The sequence below is a fragment of the Nesoenas mayeri genome, assembly GCF_963082525.1.
Source record: "Nesoenas mayeri genome assembly, chromosome: 3".
Taxonomy (NCBI): Eukaryota; Metazoa; Chordata; class Aves; order Columbiformes; family Columbidae; genus Nesoenas; species Nesoenas mayeri.
The window spans coordinates 24,286,202-24,302,339 of record NC_137544.1 but is presented as its reverse complement, the minus strand read 5'-3'; positions in this window follow the sequence as shown (position 1 = coordinate 24,302,339).

Genomic DNA, 16,138 nt, shown 5'->3' with positions numbered 1-16,138 from the left:
GCATGAGTGCCTGGAATCTGAAGATTTCTTGGAACACATTAATGTGAGAGAAATTAATTAATGAAGCAAAAGCAGGCAGAAGCAATTTAGCTCTAACTTGGCTTGACCTGCCTAATGCATGTGTTTCTATCTCTCTCATTTATTATAAAGATTACACTAAGCAAATATATTCCTGAAAAGATTTGGTCACATACTAGCAAGTATTTCAGCTTTCTGTGTTCATTTCCATGGCTGAGAGAGGTACTAAAGTGACTTGGAATACAATATTTAATGGAAAAATCTCAGTCTGAGGACTTTCCTAAATCTCAAACAAAATTTAAATAGACAACAAGCAGAGAGTGAATGTAGTAGTTCCACAAAGGAAACAGAAAGATTAACAGACAACAAAAGAAAAATCTCTCTATAAAAACCATGGCTGTGCAAGAACTTGGAAGCAAACATAACAGAAACATGCTTTATGTAGTACAGACATGTATAAATAAACTTTATAATGGATGGCTATTGAGCCTGATTTATTTCTTGAAACAAGAAAGCCTTCATTGAGTTCCACAGTGTAAAATTAGGTTTGCAAATTATTCAGTGTTTAATCTAGTAGTAAAGAAGAAACTGAAGTTTTCAATGTAAATCAGCTCAGATTCTCTCAGATATTACCTAGCTGAATGTTTCATGTGGTCAAGCAGGTGCTAATGGCAATGCCAACAGTGCCAAGCACAGATAACCCTGGAACCAGAGAACAAAATAACTACTTGCATTAGAAGCATGTGGGGAAAGTAGCTGGAAGCATTGTTTTCCTAGTTGGCATATGTTTTCCAGTAGAGTTCATTCCAAAAATGCTTGAAGTAATTGGCACCAGAGGGAAAAGAGAAGGGAGGTCAGATTAAGGCTACCCAAATCAGTAGAAAAAAATCATCACATTGGTAATGAGAGCACTGATACAGCCACTTACATGCAAAAGGAATGGTTACTGTTGCCAGAAAAATGTCAAGATGGGACTAAGTGCTTACCCCTTTGAAAATATCATTCTGGAAGACTGGTAGTCTTGGGATTCGTCTTTCCTAGTTCATCAGGACTCTTTCAGGAGCACTGGAGAAACATCAGAGCAAAAAACGTAGCACCAAATACCAAGTCAAGAACACTAATGAGACCACAGTTAACCGCCTTGAACACAGGACACTCTCGTTTGCAAAAGGGAAGAAAAGGAGTCATACAGTGTTGGTTGGGAACATGTGGTAGGAGATCTGGCTCATGACAATAGACTAGTAGAGGGAAGTGGGTAGATAAAGTAGCTTTAAGACCATATGCTCTGAGGAACAAGAATATGTGGGTAAGAAAGTGAAAGTCTTCACATTTGTCCATGTGTGGTTGGCACTAGTGCAATTTCAGTATATTCTGGTCCTGAGACTTGGCACAAGGATTAATGTCACCCAAACTGAATGATAAAAGTTCTGTGAATTTATTTAGCTGTTATTAAGAAAAAATACACTACCCAGGATTTTAAGGCACATTTACCCTGTGAAAAGTGCTCTCTTTTCTGGAAGAGGGCAAGAAATTACTTTTAAGCTGATGCATATTTAGATGTGAGTCACACATGTGTGAATTAATTTCTTTGTCTATAAAACTAAGTAATCCATCCACAAGACAGTAGAAAACTACTAAAAAATCAAGTCATTGTGCAAAAAAGTACATACCTGTTGACTAAACAGTTTCATGTCACTAAACATACATAAAGCTGAATTTCAACTTCCATGATGAAGGTGTTTCACATCAGAAAATCCTCAAAAGATTGGAGATAAAGCTCTGGAAAACCAAGGAAAAGATGAGAGACAGAGAAGCCAGAGGCCAATGACAAGATAAAAATGAAAGAACTTTAGGGGTTTGAAAAGGATTGCTAAGAAGATTACTGGAAAGTATTTTTCACATTTGTTATCTGTACAACCATGAACATCTGTGTTCCTGGTCTTTGTGTATAGGCCTGATCCAAAGCTCACTGAAGACAGCCTGAAAAATCCCAGTCACTCCAATGAGACTTGGAAAATGATCTTTTGGTAGAAAACAAACACTATCAGTAATCATGCAATAAGTGTTTGTAACTGTCTCTTAGAAAAACTTGGGCTGTTTTTTCACACCTGGAAGAAAGTGTGATTTACTGAGCTATAATATTTCAGAGTTCTATCCGGGTTTCCATTTTTTGCTTTCGACTTGTAATGCAGGGAGCTTAGAGAAGGCAGCCTCTGCTTCACTCAGCAGTGAAAAAAACCTGCAGGATGCGTTTCCCAAGGCTTTTCCCTTTTCATTATTTTATTTACCAAAAAACCCTATAGCAAACTTTCAGTTGTCTGTGGGTGGATAACCTAGGCTTTAGATTAATTTTGCTCCATGGGCTGAAAACCCAAACTGGTTCTCTGTGAGCCAGCCACTGTCCTGGAGCGGTACATACTCATGCCTGTGCTGCTGCCCTGGGTGGCTTTGCCATTTCACTTAAAGTTAGCCAAAGACACTGTGTGCTCCAGTGCCTGCGCATCCCTGACATTCCTTGTTTCCCTCCACTACCTTTTCATTGTACCCTCTTGTCAATTAATTTCCATACAGTTTAAAAATCCAGTGGTATGGCTTTATCTACCCATCTTTTCCCTCACTACTATTCCCTAAAAAGCTTCTTATTTTGGATGCTTTAGGCCTCTGTTTATGCAGAGCCAGCTACAAACTTGTCACGAGGCTGTAAAAAATATGAATTTCAAAGAACAAAACCTAAGAATTAAAAAACCCTCTGTATTCCAAAAAGTTAGCCCCATGTGCATATCTAGATATTTATTACAATAAATCAGGCATCTCTTTAGGTAAACAATTATATGAGAGAGAGGCAAGGGATCTAAATAGCTTGGGCTGCATTTGGGTTTTTGAGAACGGAACTAGTCAATGAGAGAAACTGGCAGGCAGCTCCATAGGCAAAATGGATTTGTGGTATTCAAAAAATCCATTAAGAGTGGTCTCAAATGTTTTGATTCAGTGTGCTTCTTATGTATTATCTTATGCAACAACTCCCAGAGACAAGTAACTCTTGTTAACATTTTTGCAGATTTCTAGTCCACCAGTAAACAAACAAATGAACAAACCAACCAACCAACCAACCAAAAAACCAAAAAACAAAAATCTCAAAGAAAGGAACACCAAAAAACCCTTTACCTTGACATCTCATTACTTTTAATTCAGTTGTATGTGTTTTACATCCCTGTTCATAGTATATATATCTGATGTTAACAGCACCAAAAAAGTCTAAGTATGAGAAAACACTAAAGAAAGATCCGATTTTTTCCTTACACAGCTGTGAAATGTACAGTCTAATCTTGAAAATTTTCTCCACTACTTTCCTCCTTTTTCTGATGAAGAAAAGAGAGGGAAAATTTTCTAAAAAGTGTCAGGCTGCAAGGAATTATTTTAAATTCATGCACAAATGAAGACTTTCCCAATCAACCTTATTTCTCTTTTTAAATTTTTTACTGTTCATTTAAAAATTCATATCCTCAACCTTACTTTCATAATGATTTTATTTGTCATAATGGTTCATGTCTAATTTGATAAAAAGGTTTGAGTTGTTCTCTGTGATTTTAAAATATGCATTTTCACCCACAGAGATTTATGCTTGAAAAATCTAAGCAAAAGGTGATCTGGGTAAACGGAACATTGCATTGGGAACTTTAGATTTGTTCTTTAAGATCAGTTAATAAGTGCTTAGAATAAACTAGAATTCTAGATGCAACTTGTCTGTCTTCCCATTCAGTCCAGAGCCAAATCCAATTAGTGCTAGTTAGTCACGGCTTCCTAATGCAGGAAGATGGGTGTAATATGAAAAATCAAAGAAAATGGACATGTAGAAATCATCTATATCATCAGATGGGGCAATCCAAATACAGATGCTCAAGACATTCTACATCCCACTCCTCAAGGCAGATTTTATTGAGTAATTGAAGATGAAAAGGGTTCTCTGAGATAATGAAGGGATTCCAGTATTTCCAAGATGGAAGATGATAGGAAAAAAAGCAGAAATCCAGTATTTCTGTTCATACCCTTAAAACTCTTTGAGGGTCTCCTACTTCCTCCACTCAAGAGGAAGAAATCTTTTATGTTTATTTTGCTGTCAGTCACATATGTAATACCCATGTTCTTGTATAAGAACTGCCACTCATAGTTTTAAAAGCACAAAGATGTAACACAGCTCTGGGCCATTGAGACCTTGCCTGGCACAAACTTCAAATAAACATGTCCAAGGCAGTACTGACTTGGAGAAATATTTCTATGGGTAATATACAAGCTATTAGACCAAGATCATTTTGGTGTAAAAATCTATGGAGCTATAAAGGTATATTCAAAGATGTAAACTGTTTCCAGTAAATCCACAGAGGTTTAGTAGGGAATTGCATATACATATTTAGTAATCTCAAAAGGTGTACTCTTAGGAAGAAAGAAATATTTTTCTATCCCTGAGCTTATAACTCAATCTATTGCAGATATCCTCAGAAATCCAACCACAGGGCTCAGCAGATGGGGTCACTGTAGAGCGAATTCACTTTAGAAACAAATAAGTATTTTGGGAAATCCTAAAAACATTTTATTTATTATATACTTTATCACCTTATTTCAGGAGCAGGATAGAAGTAATTACAGGTGAAGAAAGTTAATATAGTGATATGAGAATCTTACCATGAATGTATCTCCTTTATAATAGGACAAAGTTTTGGTCTGTGAGGCTTTCTTATTCCTGTAAAACTGTCAAAAGACATCCCTTCCCATTTAGGCACCTAAATGAAGGAGTTCTGTTCTCATGAGCATGTGTTTAACAGATCCATTCTTCTCATTGAGACATGCTGAGAGTTGAATACTGAAGAATATCTCTCTGGTTCATTTATATGTTTAAATGGAAATGAACTTTTCAGACAATCTGCCTTCTAATATTTGTAACAAACCAGAAGTTGCTGAGTTGTTGATTGCTTTTGACAATCTGTCTTTTCAATTTTAATAGCAAAGACCATTTGATGTAATTATTGCACAAAAATTAATAAGTGGTAAAGTTTTTAATATGATTTACACAAGAACTAGGTATTCAAACAATATTTCCATATTTAAATTTCATAAATAGCATGCTTATCACTTTCATTTAGGTTTAGCCCAACAGAGAGTTCCAGCCAGTTCTAATAAAAATTATTCCTATTAAATATTACCATAAAAGCAGTAGTACTTTTTTTCTTCCTAAAATGAATGTAGACCAGTCCTTTCTTTTACTGAATAGTGGGTGCTAATATGACTAAACAGATACAGAAGGACTGAATTATCTGAGGCAGAGAATGTATTTCTGAAGAATACTGGGTTTTCTTTGTACCTCAGGAATATGGGTTACAGAGTTGGAAGTTTTGTTTTGTTTTGTTTGGTTTGTTGTGTGTGTGCTTTGTGTGTTTGTGTTTTGGTTTTGTTTCTTTCTGTGTGTGTGTCTGATCTTGTTTGCTTGTTCTTAAATACATTAAACTTCATGAATTTCAAGAAAATGCTACCTTTCCAGACTGGTACATTCTGAAGTCCGGGAATCCTTCTCAAAAATCAGAGATCCATTCCAAAACAGTTGGTTACTAATAGTAATAACATATGCAGAAAAGTCCAAGTCACAGAAGGAAAAGCCAGATACTGGGAGAATGAAGAATCTCCCACTGTAGGACAAGATCAGGTTCAAGGCCATCTAAGGAACCTGAAGGTGCACAAGTCCATGGTATTTGATGAGATGCATCCCCATATCCTGAGGAAACTGGTGGGTGAAGTTGCTAAGCCACTATTCATCATATTTGAGAAGTCATGGCAGTCTGCTGAAGTTCTCACTGACTGGAAAAGGGAAAACATAATCCTCATTTTTGAAAACATAAAAAAGGAAGACCCAGTGAACTACAGGCCAGTCAGTCTCATCTCTCTGCAAAGTAAGATCATTGAGCAGATCCTCCTGGAAACTACTCTAAAGCATATGAAAAATAAGGAGATGATTGTTGACAGGCAACATGGTTTCACTAATCATACCATACCTGGAAAATTTGGTGGTCTTTCGCAAGAGGGTTACAGTGTTGGTGGATAAAAGGAGAACAACTGATATCATCTACCTGGACTTGTGCAAAGCATTTGACACTGCCCTGCACAACATCCTTGTCTCTAGATTGGAGAGAAATGGATTTGATGGATGCAATACTCAGTGGATAAGGAACTGGTTGGATGGTTGCCCTCAAGGAGTTGTGGTCAATGGCTTGGAGACTGGTGAGAAAGGACATTCCTCAGGGGTCAGTATTGGGACCAGTCTGTGTAACATCTTGCCAGTGACATGGACAATGGGGTTGAGTGCACCCTCAGCAAGTCTGCCAGCGACACCAAGCTGTGTGGTGCAGTTGACATACTGGAGGGAAGGGATGCCATCCAGAGGGACCTTGACAGTTTTGAGAGGTGGGCTGGTGTGAACCTCATGAAGTTCAACAAGGCCAAGTGCAAGGTCCTACGCATGGGTCAAAGCAATTCCAAGCACAAATAAAGGCTGGACAGAGAATGGATTGAAAACAGACCTGAGGAGAAGGACTTGGGGGCATTGGTTGATGAGAATCTCAACATAAGCTGGCAATGTGCGCTTTCAGCCCAGAAAGCCAACCGTGTCCTAGGCTGCACCAAAAGAAGCATGACCAGCAGCTCAAGGGAGGTGATTCTCTCCCTCTACTTCACTCTCATGAGACCCCACCAGGAGTAATGTGGTCAGCTATGGGGTCTCCAACATAAGAAGGACATGGACCTGTTGGAGTGAATCTAGAGGAGGGCCATGAAGATGATCAGAGGTCTGGAACACCTGTCCTATAAAGGCAGGCCGAAAGAGGTTCAGCCTGGAGAAGAGAAGGCTCTGGGGACACCTTATAGCAGCCTTCTAGTACCTAAACAGGACCTACAAGACAGCTGGAAAGGGACATTTTACAAGGGCATATAGTTATAGGAGAAAGGGTAATGGTTTTAAACTGAAAGAGGGTACAATTAGATCAGATATAACAAAGAAATTCTTCACCATGAGAATGGTGAGGCACTGGAACAGGCTGCCCAGAGAAGTTGTGGATGCTCCATCCCTGGAAATGATAAAAGTCAGGCTGGATGGGGTTTTGAGGAATCTTATCTAGTGGAAGGTGTCCTTATCCATGGCAGAGGGGGTGGAACTATATCATCCTTAAGGTCCCTTCCAACCCAAACCATTCTATGATTCTATGAAAAGACAAAGCTCAGCTATGCTCCACTTAGATCAGGGCAGGTATTTGACCTCCTGTTTCCCAGTTCCTACAGGTTTCTAATCAACTGGCAGCAGAAAGCATCACTAAATGAGTCATTTTCTCCACTCCTTCCTTTCCTTTTGATCTCTCCCTCTTTCAAGTTTAAAGAACTTCTGAACAAAAGTATCACCAATTCATTCTTCATATTAAGTCTGTGGCTGTTCTTACCAGCTCGTACTCAACAAGTTAAAGAAGTGTTTTTATAACACAATAGCTTGTTATTAACTCTGAGTTCAGTCGTAAAGGTGAGGTGCTGCTTTCACAACTTTCTGCCTTTTGGCACTTCTGAATGCAGAGTTCTCATACTCTCAAAGACCACAACAGTATACAGTATTTTGGGATGCCACTGAGAGCCCCTTGGGAAGTGGAAAGTGCATAATATAGATGTTTGCCCCTTTAGATGGTTATCTCAGAGACAGTACAACTTGTTCTTCCTACGCTCAATAGGTACCTATATTAAAAGAATGTAAATGTATTCTTTTTTTCCTTTCATACCATTAGCTTATCTGCAACAAAAGAACCTGAGGATATTAAACTGGTCTATTCCTGTAAGGGTCCTCAAATATACCACCTCAATCTATATTATTATCGTCAGTATTTTAAAATGCCATCAAAAGCACTTAAAATTTACTTTGTCAATAGCACATGGATAAATGGTTTTGCTCTGGCTTAATTATTAAAAACTTTCTGGCTTGCGTTTAGATTTTTAATACAATTAATATTTTATGAATGATTGATTTTAATGGACACTGTGTTTCAAATTTCTTCTTCTAGCACTGAATGAGGTTATCCTCTTCTATTAGACATTCACAGCTCAATAAGGTCATAATAACCTATTGACACCAAAGAGCATCAGTAAATACAAGGAGCAGTAAACAAAAGAGTGAACTACTTCTGCTTCTGAGTTCTGGGAATTTTCTATTACATTTGGACACAATGCTTTTGTGAATCAATCTTGCTACTCTCTATATTTTAGCATGTAGAAAGCAGGTTTAAAAATATTTAACATCATTTTCTTATTTTCATTTTTCTTACAACATCAACTTCAAACCTCTTTTAAGGTAATAAAAAGTTATTAATTCTACTGTGGAAATACATGTCAGATTTTCAAAATTGTTTTAGTAAAAAAAGCACCAATAAGCATCAAGTGAGATTTCTATACAAAATCAGTTATTCTAGAAACATAATTCCCATTGAAACTGTGCATTTAGTGAGCTGGATAATTCCTAATTCAGACATTTGAAGTAAAAAAACACAGCACAAGTTGTATCTTTAAATCCTGGAATATTTGGTGATAATGATGAATAATCAGCAAATATTAAATCACAGCATGATGATTGGCCTACAGACCAAGAGAAAGGGATACATACTGAATAGGAATGAAAGGGTTATACTCTGCTATCATTTGTATTGATTTGACCAATATGGGCATACCCTGACCATTTCTATATATTCACAGTTAAAGAAGAATATTGAAAAATCATCAGGGTTTAGTAAAGAACCATGAGAAGACTGGAAAATATGTCATGCAGTAAAAGGCTCATGGAGATTAGTTTATTTAACTTAACAAAAAAGAAAATTACTAAGAACCAATGCTTCTAAGCATACATGTGAGGAACAAAATGACAGTGAAAGTAAAATTATAAATGGCTGGAAACTGAAGCTAAACAAATTCATCCTTATCAAACACACTTATAAAATAATGAAGATAATTAACCTGGAATAGTCTTGTCTATATTGGTGGTATGGTCTTCCGGAGTCAGACATTCTACATCTGATATCTCAGGGCATATTGTTCCAGCAGGAATCAAATCAGAAAATTCTGAAGTCTGTTCTATGAAGTAGGAGAAAATGGTTCATTCTGGATTTGTAATTAAAAAAAAAAAAAAAAAAAAATCTGCCCAAATAGAAGCTTTTCCTTCCGTATCTGTCTGTATTATAGCATCATTAATGACTAAAACTTTTTTCAGCCAAGCCAGACACTTGAATTCCAGGCCATCCATTAGTTGAAAGATTCAGATCATAAGTATCTTTCTTCCAGAAAATCTGAAGAAAATAGTGAAAAAAGAAAGCTTTGCCATAGAGTAGATTAAAACTTAATCTGCATTGAACCGAGAGACTATAAATCAGACCAAGGCTCAATAGTTCAATGCCTTGAACTCTGACCTGAAGGTGTGAATTCAGTGCTCTTCTCCTTCCTTGCATATCTGGGTATGTACTTCATGTTAAAGAATTATTGTTTAAATAAATATTTGTGAATATAGGAAACAGGTTTCTGGACTGTTGTCTCTTCTTTTCTTCTTTCTACCTCTAAATGTTGTAGTCATTAAATTACAGAGTGCTTCTCCCAGCACCATCTTACAGGCAAGCAGCTTTAAATTTGTTTACATTACAGCACAGCTTCAAGACTTTCTTTCAGTAAATGACAGACTTGGGTTTGACTCCATTCTGGATTTTAGGTAATAGAGCCAGGTTTCTCTCTTTAAAATACTATAACCAATAGTCTATCAGCACAAAATGCTGCCTCCTTTGCCTCTTTATTGGAATGGAAACCTCTTTGCTCACATTTCTATGTGCTGAGTGCAGTGGTACCCACCTACATTAGGTGTGGTAAGACTGACAGTGATGTTACATTCAAGAGTTTAGGACTTCTTTATGAATGATACTGGAAGTTAGGAAGAAGCCAGGCACCAGGCTGCCCATGCTCTCCTAATTAGGTCTCTGGGTAAATCTCCGTTCAAGGGAGGCAATTTTATAAATTCAGTCATCTCCAGTGTGATAAAGCCTCTCAAGCACAAGCTTTTTGAAGCTAAGCCATCTAACTTCCACTTAAATCCTACCTTAAAAGCCCAAATGGCTTTTATGCACCCAAATATATGCTCACCCATATTGCCCAACATCAGAACTAGTTCAAGTATGTAATAAATGAAGTTATAGAGCCAATGAAATACAGAAAGTTATTAGGAATTTGTGTGATTGAAATAAGTCTGACAAAGCATGAAGAAAGAGACAGTGATGAAATCAGGCTCACTTCAGTCTTCAGCCTTTGGTGCTCATAGCATGCTGTGTCACTTATTTTTTTCAGCTTAAATACAGATATTCTGCTTTCATAATGTCAATAAACTTATTGAATTTTGTTATCATAGATATGCTGGTTCTTTTTTTTAATCTAATGCAAATTAATTGTAATATTCAGCCTTGAGATTTGTGTTATATGACTTTGTATGCAAATGTAAGACATTCTAAATTCCAAGTAGTGTTTCAGTCAAGAAAAGGCAGTCAAGTGCTGTTGAAATTAAGGACTCCCTTGGTAACCATGGAGGATGAATTTTATTTTAATTTCATATTTTAAACTGTAAGAACACTAGTGTACTAAGGACAACACAGCAAATACTTATATAAAAAATTCTGGGTTTTTTTCTGGTAACCTTGTTTCTCCCTCCTGCAGACAAAAGGTCTCACTATATATATCCTAGGCAATAAATGTTTCAAAATTTCAGAAAGATAACTGCATAAAATTACTGAAGTTTCAAAATCAAATACCAATAAAGCTGTGGCTATATATTATGAAGTCTTCAAAACCTTCAAATTCTGCAAAGAATGATCTTATGAAAAACTATTTGAAGGTGTCAGCTTGAAAGTTATGCAATGTAGAAAAAGTTCACATCATGCTTCTTTCTGTGAATGTATGAAGCCAAAAGGGGTTTTTTCAGACTTATTTTTAAAAAGAAAAGATTTCCAGACCTTTTGGAACTTGCTAGAAATCAGACAGATGCAAGAAAAACCAAAGCTACCAGATAAAAAAGGAAAATAAAAAATATTATTTCAGTGATTTAAGATAACTGTAGTGCTAGCTAATGCTGCCAGATGAGTATCTCTTGTTTTATGGAAGAAGTTATCTTTCTGATTCTTTAAGTATTTTACTGGAGTCCTTTGATCAATAAAGATGTGAACAATTTTGACACTTACGAATGATTGAGGAGACATGGTAAAGGTCATAAAGGTGTAGCTTAATAATGTATATTTAAAAATTTATAAGTTTATTTTGAAAAAATCATAATTTGAAAATATTGTCTCTAACTGGAAGGAAAATAAAACTCATATACACTATTAACTTTTAAGTGACATTGTACAGGGTTTTTAGTCTGATTAAGATTTCACTCAGATTTTCCTATTTCAGAAAATTTCAGAAAATTCCTCTGTATTTCACTAAGTTCAAATAAAACCTTCTGTGAAAGGCACAACACATGCTATACTTAGTCTAGATTTCTGTGCCTGCTGATGTTAGGTGCCTGGATACCTTCAAACAGAATGGGTTATGGCAGAATTTTCCTTGCTCTTCTCTAGCTTTTCACAAAACTTGCAGGAAATAATTCTCTTGGAAACCTCTTCTCCTCTTTGAAATTTATTGAAATAGTCCAAATTATTAAAAACCTTTTCTAAGGGCTATAACACATAAAGATTAACCTATATATACACAAGTACAAGCATAACTACTTACATAAGTAAGTCTCTTTTCCTTATGAAAATGAGCTAAGCAAATAAGCAAATATATACTTGATATTCTAGTTGTAAAAAGGAGTTGTTCAGTTTACAAACCACAGTGTGAATTATGGATGAGGCAGGAAACTAGAAAGACAATGTAGTCTGAGCTCTGTATTGATATTAAAGGGCTATATTTATTTCTGCCAACATCAATGGACTTCTGGCCATTTCCTCCAGAAAATCTAATCTACTGGCTGCTAATGGAAAGTCTTCTTTCGTCAAAGTGGAAGGGACTTGTGTATTGAGGGAAGCTCTATTTCACTCACCACACGTACTATGAGATTAGCAGACAGCTCTGAAGCTTTTGTGGCAGCACATATTCTTTTCTGTAAGAGGTGTGCTTTCCTCTAACTGTATCATATTATTTCCTTTGTATCTCCCAGTAGTGACTGCTAAAAGCTGAAATTTTAGTGATAAGTGTGGCTGGAAATAGAAGTGAACAATAGTCAAAGATTTTTTTTACAAAACCTGGAGATCCAAAATAGTCAAAAGATAAGGAATTATATTTTCTGCTTTGCAGTTATCAAATAATTACTTTATGGAAGTTAATTTAAAGTGATATGATCTCTTTTATGTAGCTATTAGGTAGAAAGACTGGTGGCATCCCTAAAATAGGCAGGTAGGCTCTGCTGAAAAGAAGTGTAGCAGTGGAGGACAGATTCAAAGAGCAAATGTGAAATTCATGAAACAGAGCTGAGTTTTACATAAATGTATGAATTAACTTTCAGATCACAATTAAAAGTAGAACAATTAATATATGTGTTTTGTTGCAGTTTCAGAATTCTTTTTTCCATAAGCAACACTGATGAACTTAGAACACTATAGCACTCACAAACTGTACCGGTATTACTGGTATTATAAAAATTTTCTGCCATTAACATTTTGCTTTTGCTGGAGCTCTCAGGATTTAGGTGCTAAAGGTCCTGATCTTGCTGTAAGATGTATGCATATAGCTGCTAAATTCAGCTTTCCATATCTGCTCAAGGCCTCTGGGTTTCCTTTTGTGAAAAGTAATTATTATATCTCTGCCAGGATTTTTTGGTATTCAAATATTTCAATTATGTAAGTCTTAGACTTTTTTCTACATATCTTTCAGCCAGCAGGGAAATAGATATTTTTATAACACTATCCTTTCTTCCTTTTCCTCTAGAGATTCAGAAAAAACCTTTCTAGAAATAGCTTCTGATGTCATCAAAATTAAAAACAAAGCTGTAAGTCCTCCTACCCATATATATGTTTAAAATTGATAACTATAAATGTATGTAAATAATAGGAACTGCTCCAGTTTGCTGTATGGCTACTTAAATACAGCTCATTAAAAACAAAACTGAAGCTGATAAAGATGAACTTAGAATCATAGAATCATTTTGGTTGGCACAGACCCTCAGGATCATTAAGTCCAACCATAACCGAACTCTAGCACTAAACCATGTCACTAAGAACCTCATCTAAATGCCTTTTAAACACCTCCAGGGATGGTGACTCCACCACTTCCCTGGGCAGCCTGTTGCAATGCCTGACAATCCTTTCCATGAACAATTTTATCCTAATATCCGATATAAACTTCCACTGGCACAGCTTGAGGCCATTTCTTCTTGTTCTATCACTTGCTACTTGTGAGAAAAGACCAACACCCTCCATGCTACAACCTCCTTTTGGGTAGTTGTAGACAGTGATAAGGTCTCTCTTCAGCCTCCTTTTCTTCAGGCTAAACAGCCCAGTTCCTTCAACTGCTCCTCACAAGACTTGTTCTCCTGGCTCCTCACCAACTTCATTGCCCTCCTCTGCATTCTCTCTAATACCTCAATGTCGTTCCTATGACGAGGAGCCCACAACTGAACACAGGATTCAAGATGGGGCTTCACCAGTGCTGAGTACAATGGGACAATCACTTCTCTAGTCCTGCTGGTCACACTATTCCTGATACAAGCCAGGATGCTGTTGGCCTTTCTGACCACCTGGGCACCCTGCTGGCTCACATTCAGCCAGCTGCCAATCAACACTCCCAGATCCCTTTCCGCTAGGTAGCTTTCCAGCCACTCTTCACTGAGCCTGTAGTGCTTCCTGGGGTTGTTATGACCCAAGTGAAGAACCTAGCACTTGGCCTTGATAAACCTCACACAATTGGCCTCAGCCCAATGATCTGTCTGGTCCGGATCCCTCTATATGCCCTTCCTACCCTTCAGGAGCTCAACGGTCCCACGCAATTTGCTGTCACCTGAAAACCTACTGAGGGTGCACTCAATCCCCTTAATCCAGATCATTGATAAAGAGATTAAACAGAACTGGCCCCAATACTGAACCCTTGTGAGCATCGCTCGTGACCAGCTGCCAACTGGATTTGGCTCTCTTCACCACAACTGTTTGGGCCCAGCCAGTTCTGTTTCCATCGTGGAGTACACCCATCCATGCCATGAGCTGCCACCTTCTCTGGGATAATGCTGTGGGATATGGTGCCAAAGGTCTTACTGAAGTCTAAGTCCAGAACATCCACAGCCTTTCCCTCATCTACTAGGTGGGTCACCCTGTCATAGAAGGAGATCAGGTTGGTCAGACAGGACCTGCCTTTCATAAACCCAGGTTGACTAGGCCTGATCACATGGTTTTCTTGTATGTGTTGTGTGGTGTCACTCAGGATGATCTGCTACATAACCTTCTCTGGCACTGAGGTCAGACTGACAGGTCTGTAGCTCCCCAGATCCTCCTTCTAGCCCTTCTTGTAGATACGCATCACATTAACCAACTTCCAGTTAACTAGGGCCTCTCCAGTTAGCCAAGATTGTTGATAGATAATGGAAACTGGCTTAGTTATCACCTCCATCAGCTCCCTCAGCACCCTTGGGTGTATCCCATCTGGCCCCATAGACTTGTGGATATCCAAGTGGTGTAGTAGGTCACTAACCTTTTCCCCTTGGATTATTGGGGCTTCATTCTGCTCCCCATCCCTGTCTTCTGGGACATGGGGCTGGGTTAGTTTGTCACAGCAGTACTAGGTTGGTAGACATCAGTTTCCTGAATCAACAACACAGGCTAAGTGTTTTGTTTTTAAGATTAGATTTTCTCTGACTCTTAATGTGCAAGTTGCAAGCAACTTCTGGTAAAAATTAGTTTTATTAAATTACTGTACCTGAGATCTATCTAGCAATATTCTCCATGGTAGAGACTATGAGGATCCCATGAAGTGTCTTGCTTTCCCATGTTGATGCCAGCCTTTTGCTGAGGAGTCACTCACAGATGTTGGAGCTCCTGCTCTTTCCTCAGCATTTTTACGGATACTTCTCCCAAAATCTACTCTTAGGGTCTTGGTTCATCATGTTCCTAAACTCTGTACAGAATAAGAATATATTTTCTATACTTGCCATTTAAATGACAATAAATTAATTTGTTTAAAACCTTCCCTACTGCTTCTCAGGTTTGTAGAAAGCCAACTTTTTTTTTTTTTTTTTTTTTTTTTTTTTTTTCCCTGAGTACAATTTGCTCAAATTTAGGTTAAGTTCACACAACAGTTGGCAAAGGTCCGGTTACAAGTATAGAGACATTCTCACAACATGCAAAACCTGTACCTACATTTCAAACAGTAGCGTCTTACATGTCCTGCATGTGGCAAGTTGCCCTCCTCATGTGCTGATTTCCACAGGTCACAGGGAACTCTGCCTGTCTCCTCCTAAGAGGAAGGCTTTGTAACAAGAAATCTGTAAGGAATCCTGCAGGGGAATATACTCTGATGTTTTCTTTTCAGACAACATTTTTCCAAAACTGAAGTCACATTGAACAGGGAATGCTTTCACAGCTCCACCAGCAAAAGGATACTTGTGATGCTACCCTGAGAACTGCTGTCTGTATTCTTGCTGCCAATATGTTAAAATGTGACAGAGAATCTTTGTCTTTGCATATAAGAATAGATGGGAGGGGGCTTCTCCTCTATTATTCTTCTTATCTAATTCAGTAATTGTGCTGGCATTTTTGAAAATACAAAAAAGATTTTTCTGAACAGAAACTAGTAAATTTATCCAATAGGCAAACAATTCTTGCTGTCATTCTTTATCTTTTTTAGGGTTTTAACAATAAAAAACCAAACTTATTTGCTTCTTTACAAATGTATTTTTTGCTTGTTTGCTTTTAAAGTTTTCAGCTTTAAGAGGGAAGTTTCCCAACTTTGTCTTTACAGGAAATGTAGACATTATATATATATGTATGTATATATATATATTTTATTACTGTGGGTTTGCACAGAACAGTTCTGCTCTAGAAATAAACAGGGCCTGTGT